The sequence below is a fragment of the Pteropus vampyrus genome, unplaced genomic scaffold (assembly GCF_000151845.1).
Source record: "Pteropus vampyrus isolate Shadow unplaced genomic scaffold, Pvam_2.0 Scaffold47, whole genome shotgun sequence".
Lineage (NCBI taxonomy): Eukaryota > Metazoa > Chordata > Mammalia > Chiroptera > Pteropodidae > Pteropus > Pteropus vampyrus.
Window position 1 is genome coordinate 4,336,042 of NW_011888828.1, and position 6,247 is coordinate 4,342,288.

Here is a 6,247-nt window from a genome sequence, read left to right on the forward strand (position 1 = left end):
GGATAAAAGTGCATAGTCATATCCAAGAAGTCTAATTGAAACCAAAGGACAAAAGTTCTTTTATGTGTTCTGTAACATTCCTTGCATAAAGATCTTGCCATTTATACCTTAGAGTATAAATGACAACATGTGTAAACAGTCTGCCACATTAGCTGGCACTAAGGATGTGCTTTCCCATCATTAAAAAACTTTAATGACATTTCTCGTTGCATAAGCATGAACCTTGCCTCATTCAATATTATAACGGTATTGTGCCATAGAAAATGAATATATGTAAATCAAATTTCAATTTGTATTTTCTGACTCCAAAGCATATAATTAGTTCCTTAGGGAACAAATCACACTGACAACACTTTTAACTCCTAGAATTTCAAGAACTGATTAAGACAGTGACCGGTATTGCCTAGGTAGGAACGCTCTGGAAGAGAAAAATCATTCTTAAAACTTCTTAATAAGTTAAAACTTTTATCCCCTATCTACATGTTAAGATCCGGACTATTAAATGAAAAGACATAAAATATTAAAATTTGGATTAAGTTACCTAACTGGGCTTTTTACATGTTTCCATTTACATTTTTGCTTTTTATAAAAACTGTCTTTTAAATTTGCATTTTCACAATGGCATGTGTCAGCCATAATATTTTACCACTAAAAATATATAACAGAAGTGATACTAAAGATTAGATATTGTATAAACTTAATCCTTCAGAAACATAAACATGTAACTAATATTAGTTTTAGTAATATTAATTACATTAGTTAGTAAGAACTAACACAGGTATTTAAATATCTTCCATAAATCATATTTAAAATGGTATTTTAATGACTTAGCATGTGTTTTCAAATATAATCAAATGCCTTTATGCTCACATGTAGGGAAACCTACCATAAACCATTACAAAAGAAAAAAAAAGAAAAAATTTAAATAAAACTTTCACTATTTTAGTCTTATATATAAGGAAAAACAGAATGCTCTTTTCAGGTAAATGCTGCTTCACTTCTAAATCTTTAAGCTCAGAGAATTAAGCATGCGCGGAGGCGAACCTCTAATGACTTAGGAGCTTTCCAACACTTTATGCTGGGAGTCTGGCAGCTGCATCGCACGACAATTAAACAGTTCTAAAAATATACCAAGAGAATATTCATGAAAGCTAGTCTCACTGCAGCATGGTGCTCTTCCCTACTTAAAAAAGGATTAATTTTTAAATCCGGGAAATTGCGCAGGGTTACTGAAAAAGCAAACACGGACTCCAGCACCATTTTTCTCCATAAAGTAATTTTTAGTTCAGAGCCAATTCTCTTTCCATGAGGCATCACCCCTAGAATGAGGATGACCACGGTTAAGCTTCACTTTTGCTCTCCAGAAAAGTCAATGACCATAAGGCTGAAAAGAAACACCTCTCCCTACTAAAGGGAACAGAAGAAAACAGGCCAAAGCACAGGTTTTTAAATGTGCACTGTGATCTGCAAACAAGTTAATCATACATAAAACTGAGTCAGGTTTTACTTGGATGAGAAAAGGTACAGATTTCAACAGGTTCTCAAAAGCTAGTATAAGTTCCTAAAGATTTCTTGCCTATAAAATTAGCAAGCTGAACTAAATAATTTCCTATATCAGTTATACATTCTAAAATACTATACTGACTTGGCAGCCATCCTTGTTTTTACCATAAGGCATGATGAATTAATGATCCTTTCATGAAATCTAATAAGAGTTGTAAAGTAATGTTATATATTGGTAGAAATGGTGATTAGCAGACATTAGTGATGTATTATGAAAACAACACAACAAATCCAAAAATTAGCTACCCACCAAAATCCATCAATTAACTTTACAAAGCATCTCTTTCAAGTAATCTTGACTCAATTCTGAGTCAAAATATCCCAAAGCAACAGTTACCTGAATTCACTAAATACCAGAGATATACTCACAGAATTTTTGGCATCTACAAAGATTATAAAGCAAACACTGTATGAAGTGATAGGTCTTTCAATTCAAGATTAAGGCCACATAGTTTCATAATGTGGGCTATTTTTTTTTTTTTTCAAAAATTTCCTTTTTGTTCTCCCTATTAAGCTTAACATTATCAACTCTAGTTGGTCGGCTCTACACAGGTTAACTGGCTTTTCTCAAACTATTTTCTAGAACCAAAAGTAGCAAAGGTAAAAATGGTAAGAGGAATGCAGGTGGGCTACAACTGCACAGAATGTGTTTCTCCACGCAACAGAATAATTATGCATATTGTGCCTGGCTGTCACATCTAATCCTTTCCTAAGTCTCTCCCAGCTACAGAAATTCTGGGGCACATGCCAGTAGGACTGCCAACTAGGACAACTTTTCATCTACAGCTTTGATAGTAACTCTCAAGCCCCCAAAACTTAAACCTCTTCTAGTAACTGACCTCTAAGAATCCATTCTAAGGAAAGGAAATGATCCAAAATGTGTTAAATTCTATGGGCAGCAAGATGACTGGAGAATAAAAGAATGAAAAACTGGAAATAACCCAAATGTCCAACCATAGGTTAAATTATAACATATCTCAGCAATGGAACATTATTCAGTCACTTAAGTATGAAATCTGAAGAGTATGCAACATGGAAAAATATGATTAATAAGTGAAAAAGAACAGGATACAGGATTACACATTAAAACCACGTTATATAAAACTATGTGTACATATGTATTTAAATTGCATTAATAAAACTGTTATTAGCAGTTCCTTCTAAGAAGTAGAATGAAGTTAGGGAAGAAGGGCAGACGTGAAAAACTTTCACTCTGTGTTTCTCTGAATCATCTGAATTTTTCCAGTAGAAATGTACCCATTTTACATGGATAGTTATGTCTTAAAGAAAAGTGTATGTGAAAATCTGGAAAGAAATAATTATAAGACTGTTAAAACAGAAGGATTGTGCATTTCTCCTATATTTTCTAAACTTCCTGCAATGCCATTCTTTAATTTTTAAAAATTAAATCCGTAAAATAACTTTAAGAGTTGTCTTTTTGTCAAGCATATAATCACTCGACCTACTTTTTCATTTTTCAAATCCTACTCGAAGACCACTATTTTGACAACCTATTATTATATAGATTTAGATAAACCCCAGGTAAAATTGTATCACTCTAAAACCTAAAAAAAAAATGTTTTAAATAATCTGAGTAGCTTATTAGTTCTGTTTCCTGTCCCTCATTGTTACCACTGATGACCTTCACAGAGCCTGTCCACAGAGGGCTCTCAGCACGGCTGTCAAGAGTACAGGTCTAGAATCACACTTCTTGGCTGTGAATCTAGCTCCACTACCGGCTATATAGTTTTGAATAGGTTACTTGATTTCTCTGTTTCAATTTCCCCAAAGTAAAATAGGAATTATAACACCTAACTCACAAGGTTGTTGTGACTATTAATGGAGAAGATTAATAGAAAGCACTATCATATGCCTGACATATTAAGCTATTAGCTTTTATATATTAGCTAATTAAGTTGTTAGCTATTTAAGCATTGTAAAACACATATGTAACAATATATTTTAATAATTATTATAAACACTGAAAAATACATTTATAACAGAAATGAAATGAATTTAACACAATCTTTTATGCTCCACGCATTATTCCAGTTTAGATATCAAAAGGATAAGGAAACAAAAGAGTTTCCAGTGATGTCATTTTTCTCTCACCTACACTTTACTTTGTATAATTTGTTGCAAGCTAAAATTGTTTTTCTTAAACATCTCTTAATTTAGTACTGCAGAAACTATAACAGGATTTAAGTGTTTTCCTCCAGTTTCCCATTAAAAGGGAGAAAATATTATTTAAGGTGAGGGGAAATTGCTCATACAATGGATACCGGAATGGCAAAACACAAACTTTACTTCCACAAAGTGCTTCCTTCTTTCTTCCTACCTTTGAAATAACTCTTTGAAAAGAGGAGTTCATAACATCAAAAACAAAGATTAAGCCTCCACCTACAACCTGCTTTTTAAAAAAATCTGCACAGATCAGGGCTCAAAGAACAAATGGACATTTTCTCCCTTTCTATATACTTGGGCTTCCTGCTGTGTTGAAAAATCCTACTACTCTTCAGTCTGTTGATTACTAGTTGGGATAATTTTCCATTACTTGAGACCAATCAGGATTACCCCACTACAGAGGTATGAGTATATCTAGTAAGACAAAACACAGTTGTCTGGATTTCTATTATCTACAAAAGAAAATGCATGCATTGGGAACAATGTGAGAATTAAAACCAAACTCTGCCCTGACTACTTCAAGGAAAAATTACATCAGGATTAAATTGTAGAAAATAGTTATGAATAGATATCAATCATTTGATGTAGCAGCTTTTGGAAAGATTGCTTTAAATAAGAATGGTTAGGTCGTTACCAAGAAATAAACCTTCACTAGAAACTGTAATGCCAGAAAAGTTAAAGATACAAAATGAATATTATTTACATTATGCTACCCATGAAATACTTTTTTGAAAGTGAGGATGGAAGCCTTCATAAACCCTAAGATGACTGGTAAGATGGAGGCACTCCATGATCCCCAAGGAGAACCCACTGCACGTGGGCATCCTAAGGCTGGCAGCGGTCCCAAAGTCTGGAAGTATTTTACCCACAAAGCATCAACTGCTAGCAATTTGAGTCTGTTTTGCCTCTGCCCATGACAAGAATCAACTTGTTCCAAAATTCCACTAAATATGTTTCTTTTATGTTAAAACTCTGCTGTTTCTGGGAAAGCTAAAAGTTAGGATTTTTTACACATGTGGACTAAAGCTATATTTGGACCTATCAGTCCCTTAACAGAATAAAGACATTTTTTTAAGAACTCCATTGCTGCAGTTTATTATAAGAAAGTCACTGACTTTTGAAAATTTTTTAAAGTAAACCTGTTGTCCTAAATATTTCCTTAAAAGTTAAAGAAGCTTTCATTTAAAAACAAAAATAAAGCATTTAATCTAAATTAATTGTGAGTTTAAAAATTATTTAATAGTCATGACGTCTATTTACAGGACATTTTTCTAGTCATCCCATCTATAAATACACTATTTTTAAAAAATAATAATCATGACATTGCTTTTAAGCATTAAATACTTAAAACCCCACAAGATTAAATTTCTTAGACTTCTCTTTAAATACATGTAAAACCACTTGGGACATCTTTATTTAATCCCCTGTGAAGTTGTACTCCCCAACTGCATATCAGCCTCACACAACAAAGTCAAATAGATGGAAATCCAGGACAAAAAAAAGACGATAAACCATGACATTCTAACACAGCTGCCTCAATTAGATAAAAAGTAGACAAACAAGCTATGAGAAAATCTACAAGTTCTGAAATAAAGTTTAGCATGTGGTCTGATAAAGTTAATATTCAAACAAGTATCATTTCTCTTTGAATCATCTCACTGTATATCAGGATTTCTAAATCTCAGTACTATGGACACATAGTACTCAGTATTATGTTGTATCTGTTCTTTATTTTTTATAGCATGCTTAGCAGCATCCCTGGCCTCTACCTATTACATGTCAGTAGAATCCCTGTGCCCAGTCATGACATCAAAAAATGACTCAAGACACTGCTAAATGTCCCCTAGGGGCAAAAATGTGCCCAGTTGAGAACCACTGCTCTACACTAAAAAAAATCCAAAAGTTAATCATGGATAGAAGCCTAAAATTTGATTTTATTCGATATAAAGTACATGAGTTAGTTGTACTAACAAAGTCACGCCTTATAAATGAGGTCTATAACTAATAGGAAGATATGATCATCCATTTTGACGGAAGATTCAAGGGACAGGGTTTTAACAACGTAAATGCTAGTAGTACATGCTGCACCATTGCCTCCTCAATCAGAAAAGCTTTTAAGCCCATAAAAGATAACTAGGGCCCCTTAAAACACTAACGTAGGTGTCAGGCGGGAATCAGTGACTGTTCATGATGAACTGCCTATTAATTATTTAATCTCTATCCCTGTGTCAAAGATCAGATTAATTTAAGATGAAAACAACAGATGTCAGTAGGAAATAACCAGAAAAGAATATAAAAGTTAAGGCAGAGAGCTAAAATTTTGTGCAGGGACAACTCATTAACAGATCTTAGTTTCTTTCTCATTCCTTTTTCTTTACCTAATCAAAGGTGTCCTTTTCTTGAGAATTTTCAGAAAGCAAATAGTTTTATATACCCGTAAAAAAAAAAAAATTTAGAAAATAAAATCAAAATGAACACTGCCCATTTAAAGGTTTATATT

The 6,247-nt window shown here is 33.1% G+C and overlaps 1 protein-coding gene across 1 annotated transcript in view; it reads right to left on the bottom strand.

The window, feature by feature from the left end:
• The window catches only part of DCLK2 (doublecortin like kinase 2), a 138,404-nt gene that overhangs the window by 109,185 nt on the left and 22,972 nt on the right, over positions 1–6,247 (bottom strand). The gene's annotated exons all lie outside the window — the stretch shown is intronic.